Source organism: Protopterus annectens, chromosome 9.part0 (genome assembly GCF_019279795.1).
Source record: "Protopterus annectens isolate FY-2018-M chromosome 9.part0, PAN1.0, whole genome shotgun sequence".
Lineage (NCBI taxonomy): Eukaryota > Metazoa > Chordata > Ceratodontiformes > Protopteridae > Protopterus > Protopterus annectens.
In genome coordinates, this window is record NC_056743.1 from 1012363377 (window position 1) to 1012377467 (window position 14091).

A 14091-nucleotide genomic window follows, 5' to 3' on the forward strand; every position below is an offset into this window, starting at 1 on the left:
TTTCTGAACTCTTTAGTCTTGTCCAGGTAAAATCGTAACTGTCTGTGTACATCCAATGAATGCAAAATCCTTTCCCCTTTATTTTGAGGATTAGGAAAGAAAGTAGGAAGGTGAATTGTCTGATTTAAAGCCACTTTCGAAATCACCTTAGGCATGAAAGTAGGATTGGTCCTCAAGGATACTCTGTCCTGATGGAAAATAAGGTATGGTTCCACAGCCATGAGAGCTTGCAACTCTGAGACCCTTCTGGCAGAAGTCAATGCTAATAAAAGAACAGTCTTCCAAGATAAAAACTTAATATCTGAAGATGCAGCAGGCTCAAAAGGAGGCAAAGTAAGTTTTTCTAAAACATAATTAAGATCCCAGGCAGGAACAGGAGGGGTCCTGGGAGGCCGCAAATTTTTAGCCCCTCTCAAGAATTGTCTCATCAAAGGATGAGAAAAAACAGGAGGATCAGAATTGAAATGAGCAGAAATAGCAGAAGCATGAATCTTAATGGAAGAAAAGGAAAGTCCTTTAGATAAAAGATCCGAAAGGTAAAGCAAAATAGAAGAGAGATCAGGTACCAGAGGATCCGAACCTCGGTCCTGCAACCAAATACAAAACCTCTTCCATTTAGAGGCATAGGATTTCCTAGTGCTAGGCCGTCTAGCTTCCAGGAGGACATCCAAAACTTGTTTGGGAAGACTAGAGGAAATCAAATTCCTTTGAAGAGCCAAGCTGCCAGGCAAAGGGTCTTGAGATTGGAATGTAGTAACTGACCCTGATGCTGGGACAGAAGAGAAGGGTTCAGAGGGAGAATCCAAGGAGGCTCCAAGAACAGGTGCTTTAAAGTTGGATACCAAAACTGTCGAGGCCAATTTGGAGCAATCAGGATGAGGAACTTGGGCTTGTCCTGTTTTATCTTCAGTAATACCCGAGGTAGTAGAGGAAGAGGAGGGAAGGCATATCCTGAAAGGCTTCTCCAGCTGAAGGACAGGGCATCCACTTTCCAAGCTGTTTTGTGGAAGGACCTGGTGCAAAAGCGAGGCAGCTGATGATTGAGATGGGATGCAAACAGATCTATCTGGGGACATCCCCAAACTGCAGTAATCCTGTTGAATAAGTTGGTGTCTAGTATCCATTCGTGAGGATCTGAAATGTTTCTGCTCAGGCTGTCTGCTAAGAGATTCTGTTCCCCTGGAATGAATTGAGCCTGAAGATGTAGATTCAAATTTAGAGCTGTGTCCCATAAAGCCATAGCTAGTCTGCAAAGGGGGTACGAATGAGAACCCCCCTGCTTGTTGATGTACCACATGACCGTGGTGTTGTCTGTACGAATTAGCAGAGGCCCTGGTTGCAAAAGGTTCTTGAAGGCTAGAAGAGCATTTTGAACTGCCAACATTTCCTTCAGATTGATGTGCCAGTGAAGATGGTCCTTTGTCCAGGTTCCCTGCTGGCAATTGTCTAGAAAGTGTGCTCCCCAAGCATAATCCGAGGCGTCTGTGGTTAGGATTTGAGTAGGTTGAGGTAGACGAAAAGGCTTTCCTTCGTTTAAAGCACATACCCTGGACCACCAGAGGAACTCCCTCTGGAGGCAGGGGATCAGAGGAATCAGAATATCCAGATCGTGGTAATGCTGTGACCATACACTTTTCAGATACCATTGAAGCTTTCTCATATGAAGCCTTGCGTTTGGGATCAACAGAATGCAGGAAGCCATGTAGCCCAGAGTCTGCAGGAATTTCCTTGCAGTGAGCTGAGATAGAGTTGCCAAGGTGTTGAAAATAGAAGCCAGCTGTGTTTGTTTTTCTGGAGTGAGGAAGGCCCTTTGTAAGGTTGTATTTAAGAGGGCTCCCAAGAATACCATTTGTTGAGAAGGGATCAAATGTGACTTTTTTGTGTTCACTGAGAATCCCAGTAGGAGGAGAAGACGTTGAACAAAGTCCAGATGTTGAAGTAGAAGATCTTTGCTGTCTGCCTGAATAAGGCAGTCGTCCAAATAGGGGTAAATCTGGATCCCCTGAAGTCTGCAATAAGCCACTACTGGTGCCAGGCACTTGGTAAAGACTCTGGGCAGTAGATAAACCAAAGGGCAGTACAGAGAATTGAAAGTGCCTCGAACCTGCCTTGAACCTGAGGAATTTCCTGCGTTCCTGCCTGATGGGAATGTGTAAGCAGGCTTCCTTTAAGTCCAATGTCACCATCCAGGCGTCCTGAGAGAGCATTGGAATTAGTTGCTGCAGAGTAAGCATCTTGAATTTTGGAATTTCCAAAAAGGTGTTTAACACAGAAAGGTCCAGAATAGGTCTCCATGAGTTTTGTTTTCTTGGAACCAGAAACAGTCTTGAATAAAAACCTTTTCCCATCTCCGAGAGTGGAACAGGCTCTACGGCTCTCATGGCCAGAAGAGCATCCACTTGATTTAAGACCTCTGACCATTGATGTTTTGGCAGATCTGGCCAACCGTGAGCCCTTGGCAAAGTATGGAAGTAGAATTTGTAACCTTTTAAAATCACGTCCAATACCCATCTGTCCTGGGTAATACGAGTCCAATTTCTGTAAAAAAAGAGACAGTTTTCCTCCGAGAGGGGCATCCAGGTGAAGAGGTCCTGTAGCCCAACCGAGAGAGTCATTGAGTTTGCTTTCTTTGAGATTGGGATCTGTCTTCTCCCCTTCTAGGTGAAGAAGCAGTCCATTGTCTAGATCTGTAAGAGGCCTGACCTTGACCACGACCTCTGGAGCGTCTATATCTTCCCCTTTAAGGCCTGTCAGACGTGGGAAAGGACCAATTTTTAGAGGGCCAATTCCTGGAAAATCTAGGAGGCTGAACTTGCAAGAAATCTTTTACAGTCTGCATAGATTTTGCCTTTTCTTCCATCTTTTTAATAACTTCCTCAGCCTTAGATCCAAAAGAACATCATGTTGAACAGGGCATCTAATAACTTAGCCTTAACCTGTTCAGGTAAACTTTGTTCACTTAAGCCAGGCATGTCTCCTGATAACAGTACCAGAGGCTGCAGCCCTGCAAGAAGCATCCAAAGCATCAAAACCACAATGTAAACTATGTTTGTTCACTTGTTCAGTAGCATGCAAGACATCCTGAAGTTCCTTATCCTCTGCACATGCAGGAAGGGAAGCAAGCTTTTGCTTTAAAACAGACAAAAGAAATTGCTGATACTTAAACATATGAAACTGGCAATTTAAAGCCCTTACAGACAGGGTAGCAGAAGTATATACCTTTTTTCCCCACCTGTCTAAAGCACAAGAATCCTTCTCAGAGGGAATAGGATTTTTAGAAGTAGCAACCTTAGCAGCCTTAGAGCCCTGAGAAATAGTTTCAGGATCCAGAAGGGTTTTAAATAAGAATAAATGAGAGTCAGGAACCCTATAAAATCTATCAGGCTTAGAAGGAGCAGGAGGCATGGAATCAGGATTCAAATTAGCCTCAGAAAAAGCATCATCTACAATGTCCAAAACAGGAGGGATAGCTAAAGGCCTATGCTGAGGAAGAAGAAGAAATTCTCTAAGCCTCTTCTTGGAAGCAGAATACTCCTGTCCTTCCCAATGAAAATGTTCCCTCATCTCATGCAAGGTTTCCCCAAAAGAGAAATCTTCAGGCGGAGAGGCCGAGGGTAAGGAGTCCTCAGCATCCGAATCCTCATAAGGAGGAAAAGAATAGTCCTGATCTGAGGAAGAGACAGAAGATACAGAAGCCTGGTCAGAGGAATCCAGAGGAACATCCTGTCGAGGCCTTTTCTCAGGAGGGGGGTGAGAACCCCTAATCATTGTAAGCAAATCTTCAGCCATCTTTAATAATTGCTTCTGTGTCCTGGGTGTAGATTCAGAAGCAGCTTGAGCAGGAACTTTAGACTTAACAGGAGTCTTTGTCTTTGCCTTTGAAATAGTGATGTGAGTAGGCCTGAAAACCCCCTCAGAAGCCGGTACCTGCACAGCTGTTCCGGACCCATCTGAGGGAGCGACGTCCGAAGGTCCTGCAGCAGTTAAAATAGTAGGCCTTGATGGCTCCCCATGGGAGTCCGTATCGGCCATCGGTTCAGAAGTGGCGGACGACAGGGGCTGCAAAAGCGCCTCACTGACGACAGCCGAACCAGACGCTGGCTCCAGCTGCAACGAGTCCTGTTTGGACCTCGGAGGCCTGTCTTTGTCTTTGCGCTTCTTTGAATTCGGTAGTGTCCGCGACATTCTATAATTGAAGCGTCTGCCAAAATAATTTAGAGCCCAATCGCATCTGCGCTTGATAGTACGAGTTGAACCTGGCACAGAACCGACAACAAGAAACGTCGTGGTCAGGGCCTAAGCAAGGTAGACAGTAAGAGTGGAAATCTTTATGAGGTATGTGTTTCCCACACGTTATACAATTATTAACTTTTTCTGACATCGGAGGAACAAGAAAAAGATTCCCCAACGGGGTACTTAGCTTTGAGAAGAGAAGTAAGAACTTCGGACCAACAAAAACAAAATACGCTGTTCGAAAATCGCCAACCAACGACTTGCGAGCTGCTTTCCACCGCACGGCAAGAAAGACTGGAGAAGATGGCGTTGGCTGAGGGCTATGTACCAGAGTGTACTGACGTCAGGGTACTAGCTTGTACAGCCGGACCCAGACTTTGGGATTCTGGCCGACCTCGGGCTGCCTGCCGGCAGGAGCACCCTACAGTTATGACTGCAACAGTGAAACACGAAGAACATCAGAGATATCAGATTCGATCAGAAGAATCAGAAAGAAAAATCAGTTCTAGGTCTCTTACATGGGGGAAGACTGGCTTCCCCTAATTAGGGCAATAAGGTCTTCAGCCATTCTAATAATTTGTTTTTGAGGCATATGGGGCTGAGAATGCGGTTTGGTTGTCGTTTTTCTAGGCGTAGTGTGAGCTTTAGACCTGAGGAATTCTGTAGTTCTGGCTTGAAACAAAGTCATCCATTTAATATGAAAATCGGTAGGCCTGCATACACCCTCAGAAGCCAGTGCCTGCACAGCGGCCCCGGACCCATCCAAGGTAGACACATCCGCAGGTGAAGCAGTAAGAATGAAAATCTCTATGAGGCATTTGCTTTCCGCAGGCAAGACAATTGTCAATGTTTTCTGATGTCAGTTATAACAAGAAAAAAGGATCCCCAACAGGGTACTTCTTTTTGAAGACTTCAGGTCTGAAACTCAAAAACAAAAATTTCAGGAGTCGGCCGACCGGCACTTGCGAACTATGGCTTCGGGCACCGCACGGCAAGAAAGACTGATGTAATGGCGTCGGCTGCATGTTTTATACCCCTGACGACCTGACTTTATGGAAGAAGTGACAGCATCTGATTGCAGAAATCCGAAGAGTCTGGTATTCATCAGGCCAGCTGAGGGCTACCTGCGGGCAGACAACTTAAATGTGATTACTGCAACAGTGAAACACAAAGAACCTTCCCTTTTTCTCTTGCCAGAAACAGTTGAACTGGAAGAGCCAACATCTTGAACTAAGTCCAATGTATCACTCCTATCCAAAGGAAAACTAAGTCAGGAGAAGACATCTGTCCAAATGTTTTGCATCTTTTTTTTTTTTTTTTTTTTTTACAGGAATTTCTGAAGAAGCAGACCCACATTTGCCACACACAACTTCACCAGGGATAAGCAATCTAGTCTGGCTAAGAAGGAATGAATTCTCTGCTTTCTCCCAAAACTAACAAGAGTGGTTCTCCCTTTCCTCACCTAGGACACTCCAACATCCATAGTGGATGTGTCTAACCCCCAAGTCCATGGATACTGTAGGAACTACAGAGGAAGACAAGGAAAAAGATGAAATGGCCTGAGGAAACAAATGGCCACTGCATATTCACCCATCTGTGGCAGAGACACTTTAGCATATTGACAGTGTTGGCAAACACTGTTTAATTTTCTTCTTTTTGTAGCTGGTAGAATAAATAACAGAGGAATCAGTAGGTTGTTCAATGGTAAAGCAGAACAAAATGCCCAATTACCAGTGAAGCCTGACAGCAGTAGTAAAAAAAACAGCTAAGTAGTTAAAAAGTCACTTTTTCCATCCTTCCTCAACAGCATATTCACCCATCTGTGGCAGACGCACTTTAGCAGCTTGACATTGTTGGCAAACACTGTTTAATTTTCTTCTTTTTGTGGTCGGTAGAATAAAGAACAGAGGAATCAGTAGGTTTTTCAATGGTAAAGCAGAAAAAATGCCCAATTACCAGGGAAGCCTGGCAGCAGCAGTCAGAAAAAAGTACAGTTTTGTACCTACCATAAATGTAGATGTTCGAAGATCCACATTGCTGCAGTCATAACCTGTGGGTAGTCCGCTGTCCTCGGTCGGCCCGAATACCAAAGTGTTAGGCTGGCGTCGGTCATGGTCGCTCAGATCTGACGTCAGTACGCCGTGGTACTAAAGCGCATGACCGACGCCATATCCTCAGTCTTTCTTGCCCCAGATGTCAGAAGGCCTTAAAAAGAAAGGCCATAGCCAACAATGGAAAATCACCCATGTAGAAACAATATTTACAACACAAACCACACAATCACCCCAAACTACAGAGGGGAAGGAGGGAGGGTAAATTGGACTGCAGCAATGTGGATCTTCGAACATCTACATTTATGGTAGGTACAAAACTGTACTATGTTCTTCATCTCACATTGCTGCAGTCATAACCTGTGGGCAGAATCCCAAAGCAAAGGTAAAGGGAGGTTGGCAAAATCATAAAGCATTGGGAGCTGCTAACATGTCCTGTAAAACTGCAGTGGCAAACCCAGCCCTAGATTTGGAATAAAGAGGGAGATGGAGTTTAGCTGCCTCCAAAATATCTTTAGTAGCTACTCCCCTTAAAAAAGCAGTAGAAGTGGCAGTCGCCCTAGTGGAATGAGGTCTGATTCCAGCCGGAACCTCCTTACCATGATGAGAATAACAAAAAGCAATACAATGGCCAATCCACTTAGAAATAGTTTGTTTTGAAACAGGTTTCACCTGAGAACCCAAAGCAAAAGAAATAAACAACTGTTGAGACTGCCTGAACCCTTTGGTTCTGCTCAAATAATAACGCAACTGCCTGTGAATATCCAAAGAGTGTAAAATTTTTTCCCCCTTATTTTGGGGATCAGCATAAAATGTAGGCAAATGAATAGATTGGTTTAATGCCACATTAGAAACAACCTTAGGCATAAAAGTAGGGTTAGTACGCACGGAGACCCTATCCTTATGAAATATCAAGAAGGGTTCAACTGCCATTAGAGCCTGTAACTCAGATACCCTTCTAGCAGACGTAATGGCCAACAAAGAAGCAGTCTTCCAAGACAAAAACTTCAACTCCGTAGTAGCTGCAGGTTCAAAAGGAGGTAAAGTGAGCTTTTCCAACACAAAAATGAGATCCCAGGAAGGAGTAGGAGCTCTACGTGGGGGTCTTATGTTTTTTGCCCCTCTAAGAAATTGCTTAAACAAAGGATGAGAGAATAAAGGAGGGTCACAGTCATAGTGAGCAGAAATGGCTGCAGCATGCACTTTTACAGAGGAGAAAGACAAACCCTTGTCTAATAATTCTGTAAGATACTGAAGTGAAACACTCAAATTAGGCACAGAGACATCAAAGCTCTTTGTTTTGCTCCAAAGAAAAAATCTCCTCCATTTATCAGCATAAACTTTCCTGGTACTAGGCCGTCTGGCCTCCAAAATGACATTCAAAACTTGTTGAGGAAGCTGCGACCCCCCAGGGTCTAAAACAGAATGTGCCAAGCTGTCAGATGCAGGGACTGTATCCTGACATTGCGGAAATGATTGCTTGCCTGGGACAAAAGGTGTGGAACTGATGGCAAAGGCCAAGGAGGCTCCCTTACTAAACTCCTCAGCAGAGGGTACCAGTGTTGGCAAGGCCAATCTGGAGCTATTAGAATCATGCAAGGCTTGTCCTGTCTGACCTTCAAGAGCACCTTGGGAAGAAGAGGCAGAGGAGGAAAGGCATAGACGTGAAGGTTGTTCCAACTGAATGATAGAGCATCCACTTTCCAAGCTTTTGGGTGAAACAGCTTTGTGCAAAACTTTGGCAGTTGGAAATTTAGTGGAGAAGCGAACAGATCTATGTCTGGAGTTCCCCAAGCCACCGTCAACTGTTGAAATACATGAGGATCCAATTTCCATTCGTGGGGATCCACCATCTGTCTGCTCAAAACATCTGCTAAGGAGTTCTGTGCTCCCGGCAGAAACCTTGCCTGAAGAGTGAGGTGCAAACTGAGAGCAGTCTCCCACAAAATCATAGCTTGTCTGCAAAGAGGGTACGAATGGGTTCCCCCTTGCTTGTTGATGTACCACATGACTGTTGTGTTGTCTGTTTGAATCAACACCTGTCCTGGTTGAAGTAGATCCTTGAAGGCCATTCAGGGCAAATTGGACTGCTAACATCTCCTTCATGTTGATATGCAAATGCTGTAGTCTGGGAGGCCACGTGTCTTGAACCCATTTCCCATTGAAGTGTGCTCCCAAAGCCATGTCTGAGGCATCTGTCGTTAAAATCTGACTCGCCTCTGGTCGGGTCACCGAGAGTCCCTTGTTTAGGTGACATTCCTGAGCCCACCACAAGAATTCCCTTTGGATGCAAGGTATTATCTGAATGACAGTGCCCAAATCGTGGCAGTGTTGAGTCCATACGCTTTTGAGATACCATTGTAGCTTCCTCATATGCAGTTTGGCATTGGGAAGCACCAGAATACATGATGCCATGAACCCCAAGGCCTGAAGGACTGTCCTTGCAGTCAGCCTGGACCGTAGAGATAATTGCTGTAAGTAAAGGGCAAGATTTCTTTGTTTGTCCGGGGTCAAAAACGCCATCTGAGAGGCTGTGTTCAGTCTCACACCCAGAAAGCACATGTCCTGAGAGGGTACTAGACTGGACTTTGTTTCGTTCACAGAATACCCTAGGCACCTTAACACTGTCATAACATACTGAAGATGGTGAAGTAACTTGACTTTGTCTTGAGCAAGAATCAGGCAATCGTCCAAATAAGGATAAATTTGTATTCCTTTAGTCTTAAGAAGGCTATCACCGAGCCAGGACTTTTGTGAACACCCTGGGCGCAGTAGATAAGCCAAAGGGCAATGCAGAGAACTGATAATGAAAAGTGCCAGCCCGAAAACGCAGGAACCTCCTGCAGCTGGGCCTGATAGGAATGTGAAGATAAGCCTCTTTGAGATCCAGAGTTACCATCCAGTGATCTTTGCCTAGCAGAGGCAGAAGCTGTTGCAAAGTTAACATCTTGAATTTGGGAATGTCCAGGTATGTGTTGAGAATAGACAAGTCCAGAATTGGCCTCCAAGTGTTTCCTTTCTTTGGTACCAAAACAGGCGAGAATAAAATCCTAGGCCCACTTCTGACGGAGGAACCCCCTGGATAGCCCCCATTTTTAAAAGTAAAGAAATCTGTTTGTGAGCCTCCAACTTTTGCTGAGGAGGAACGTCTGGCATGCCTTTGAAAGGAGGCAAGGTGTGAAAATAAAACTTGTAGCCTCGGCCTATAATATCCAACACCCATTTGTCCTGGGTGACTAAAAGCCAATTTTGCCTGAAAAGTGCCAACTTTCCTCCCAGAGGAGCTGCCAGACAGGAGGGGTCTGGCAGCTGGAGATACAGGTCATTGGGTCTGTTTACGAAAAGGCTGACCCCTGCCCTCACCTGAAGATTGTGCAGGGGAACTCCACGTCCTAGGCCTGAAAGAACCCTGAGCATGAGCTCTGCCCCTACCACGTCTAGATCTGCCCCTAGACTGTAAATCAGAAGAAGGATAAGCCCATCCTTTAGTAGGCCAATTTCTGCTAAACTTAGGGGGCTGCACCTGTAAAAAATCCTTAACTGTCTGCATAGACTTAGCTTTGCCTTCCATTTTCTTCAAAACTGACTCCACAGGAGAACCAAACAGAACTTCAGATTGAAGGGGAGCATCCAAAATTCGAGCTTTAACATGCTCTGACAAGTTCTGATCCTTAAGCCAGGCATGCCTACGAATAACTGATCCAGTGGCAGCCACCCTGGAAGAAGCCTGAAGGGCATCAAAACCACACTGTAAAGAATGCTTACCCACCTGATCAGAGGCATGAACTAAATCCTGCAATTCCTTACACTCTGTGCCCTCTGCCAAAGCATCCACCTTAGATTTTAACTGACTTAGGAGAAAATTCTGGTACTTCAGCATATGAAACTGGCAATTCAAAGCCCTCATTGCTAGAATGGAAGAGGTATACACTTTTTTGCCCCACCTATCCAAAGCTCTAGAATCTTTATCCATAGGAACGGGATTCTTTACAACAGAAGCCCTGACACCCTTGGGTCCCTGGCTAATAGTTTCCGGGTCAGCTCTTGGGCTCTTATACAAATATTTATGAGCCTCTGGCACTCTGTAATACCTGTCTGGCTTGACCGGGGCAGGAGGCAAAGAATCAGGATTAAGGGAAGCTTCAGAGAAAACATCCTGAACAACATCCAAAACAGGGGGTATAGCCAAGGGCCTATGCTGTGGTAAAAACAAAAATTCCCTAAGTCTCTTTCGAGAATCTGAGAAATCCTGACCTTCCCACTTAAAATGCTCCCTCATGGAATGCAGGGTTTCAGAAAAGAAAGAAAATCCTCTGGAGGGGAAGCAGAAGGAGTAGAATCCTCTGCATCAGAATCAGAATAGGGAGGAAAATCCTGAATGTCTTCAGCCGAAGACTCTGAGTAATCTGAGGAATGCTCCAATCCTTCCACCTCTGGCTCCACCCTAGGCCTCTTATCTGGAGGGGGCAAAGAACCCCTGATTAAGGTAATCAAATCCTCTGCCATTTTCAGCATATGTTTTTTAGGTACAGAACCTGCAGAACTAGGGCAGACGCCAGAGGAAGACAAACCAGGCCTGACCTTGGAAGGTACTTTAGAGACAGAAGTAGAAGGCCTAACCACCTTATGCAAAGAAGGGACTACAGAGACCTGAGAGGCCCCCTCAGCCTGACCCGACTCCTGAGAGGCCACATCCTGCAAAATTAAAGGCTCCCCCTGAGACTCAGCTGAAACCTCGGCTGGATCCACAGATTCCACCGTAGTTTCTAAAGAACCGGCGTCTGTAACGGACGACTCATCCTGCTTGGACTTTAACGATTTTTCCTTACGCTTCTTAGCGGTAGCGGGCGTCGGAGGATCCGACGGCATATTGTAGTTACACCGCCATCAAGACAAGCCTAGCACAATCTAACCTGCGTTTAATGGTGCGCTTATTAAATCTAGCACAAAAACGACACCCGACTACGTCGTGCTCAGGCCCCAAGCAAGGAATACAGAGAGAGTGGTAATCCCTATGAGGTATCTGTTTCCCATAAGAAATACAATTATTCACTTTTTCTGACATCCGGATTAAACTGAGGCAAGAAAAGACAAAAATATTCCCCAACGGGGTACTTAGCCCAACTTGGTCTTCGGTCTGAAACTCAGAATACGAAAATTTCAGGACGCCGAACGGCACTTGCAAACGCTGCTTCTGCTTCGGACCACGCGGCAAGAAAGACTGAGGATATGGCGTCGGTCATGTGCTTTAGTACCACGGCGTACTGACGTCAGATCTGAGCGACCATGACCGACGCCAGCCTAACACTTTGGTATTCGGGCCGACCGAGGACAGCGGACTACCCACAGGTTATGACTGCAGCAATGTGAGATGAAGAACATCAGCTATGTAGTTAAAAAGTCACTTTTTCCACGAAAAAACAATGAAAAGCACCTTAAACACTTACCCAGGCCCGAACAGTAAAATAAAAGTTCTGTACTTGGCATAACATTAGATCTGTGTGTCTTACTCCATCCTTCCTCAATAGATGGGTTTTAGGATCTGACCTTGGATCAGTCTAAAGCCACTCAAGAATATTGATCAAGATCAGGTCCCCCCCCCCCTGCCCATAAACCTCTGCTAAGCGCAATACTACTTCAGATACAGTTTGCCCTAGAATACAAAATTTAATGCTAGTGACAATGATGATGATAAGGCTATAAAAATTATCCAAAGGTAACATGAATGCAAGTAGACATATGGAGCTAGAAAGTGCACTTAAAGGGCCTTCAGAATAGGTTAGTCTGGTCAAACCAGGATAAAAAAAAACAAACAAAAAAAAAAAACAATGAATTCCATTAATCAGGCAGGGAGGAGGGACTGATCCAAGCAGTCACAGTTGATCTTTACAGGGTGTGAAGTGGTGGTGCTGCCCTTACCATTCTGACATTTATTTTTGCAAAAGGGCATTCCACCCTTCAGTTGTTTCTTTTACCCTGGCTCTCTATAAAATGGTCCCAACCTGTCAGGCTAATTACTACTATGTTTTCACACACAGGACAGGGGCAAGCATGGTGGACTGCATCCATTACTTTCCTTTTCTTTCTACTAGGCTCTTTAAAACCTATACTGTCTCTTAGGGGCCAGAGGCCATGTGTCTGGCTCCTGTAGGTTTCTTGAGAAAGTGTCTGCAAAGCTCCCTGTAGATGCTGGTTTTGAGGAGGGTCACACCCCAATATCTCTGGAGCCATCCACTGAGCTTCCAAGACCTCTGTGGGCTACCACTGAGAATGATTCCCATGAGGGCTAATGTATCCCCCAAAGGGGAAGTTATCTGCTGGAAAGTCTGTGGTTAATGTATCCTCATCATTCGTATTGAAACATGGAGGGGGGGGGGGGGGTAATCTGCAAACAATAATTAAGTTGTCTGCCTCCTGAGTGGGATCTACATCAACCCAGTCCTTCAAAATGGGTGAAGCATCCCTGCTACAATTCTGCAAGGTGCTCAACGAAAGTGGACAGCTTGGCTTGCTTTGACTGCCACAGGCACTAAAAGTCAAAAAAGCCTGAGCTAACAAATCAGTAGGTGCCACTGGAAAAGTAGGAGACATCTGACCAAGGTTTCTAGATTCTGACCTAGAATATTTTATGGATGTACAGTATTTGGAAGGGCATTCATCTTCATTAACTACCACAATATCACTATGGGCAGCGCAGTGGTTAATGTTATCGTCTCACAGCAAGAGGTTCTCCAGTTCAATTCTCAGCTGGTGCGCCTTCTGTGTGGAGTCTGCATGTCATTCTTGCATTTGTTTTCTCCAGATGCTCCGGTTCCCTCCCACATTCCAAAGACATGCATCTGGAGCTTTTCTCCGCCAGTCTCCGCTAAAAATAGGCTCTGTCCTAGTTGGGACTTTCGCGGTCAATAAATGGATTGGACATTCTCTCTTCTTAATGGGATGAGTGTTCTACTGATGGTGTGGAGTAATCTGTACTGGAAAGCTCAACCTTTTATCCAAGACTTGGAGAGGTGTGGGACTTTGAGCAATTTCAACAAGACAGAATTGGATTTTAATTTAAATTCTGCTTAAATATCTGAGCTGCACTTGATGACTTGTGTGGTAATATTATTATACTTTTCTACTCTGTTTCATCTGTTTGCATTTTTTTAAGTTTGTTCTGAGACCTTAGTCTTGTGGGAAGACTGGGTTTCAGTATTATTCAGCTCTTTTGTTTGCACAAGCAGAATTACTTGCAAAAGCTGTTTCTATTTCAAATCCTAATGGCCCATAGTCCTTTAGTTTAATTCACAGTGGTGGCAGAGCTGTGTACTCCTGTGCGATTTTGAGCCTTAAGTCATTGACTATTGCATTTTTCCATAAACAGTGTTACTGGTAAATTTCTGCATAGTCTGATGCCTTAAACTTTAGTGGAAGGTCAATGGTAAGAGAATTGTCTCTGCTCCAGATTGCATTTCAGTGCTTTTATATTCTACCTCTCTTTTACATGCTTAAAGTTGTATTCTGCCCCATCCCCCACTAACATTACGCTAAAGTTTCCAAAAGAGATCCAACAATGTCTTTCACTATATGGCTCTCTAGCTAGCCTGGTTGGTTTTCTACAAACCTCCCACCATTACTGCAAATGTTGTTTTATTAGGCTGTGTCTATGGCCTCCACCCTTTATGATAATCTGATTTCCAAAGCCCCTCGCTCCCTTGCTTTCATTGCTATAGCCTGTAAAATAAGCTATGTACTCTTCCCACCCGTTTTTTTTTACAGTTCCATGACAGAGTGCCCAGCCAGCAAACCAATATTGTTTGAGTAA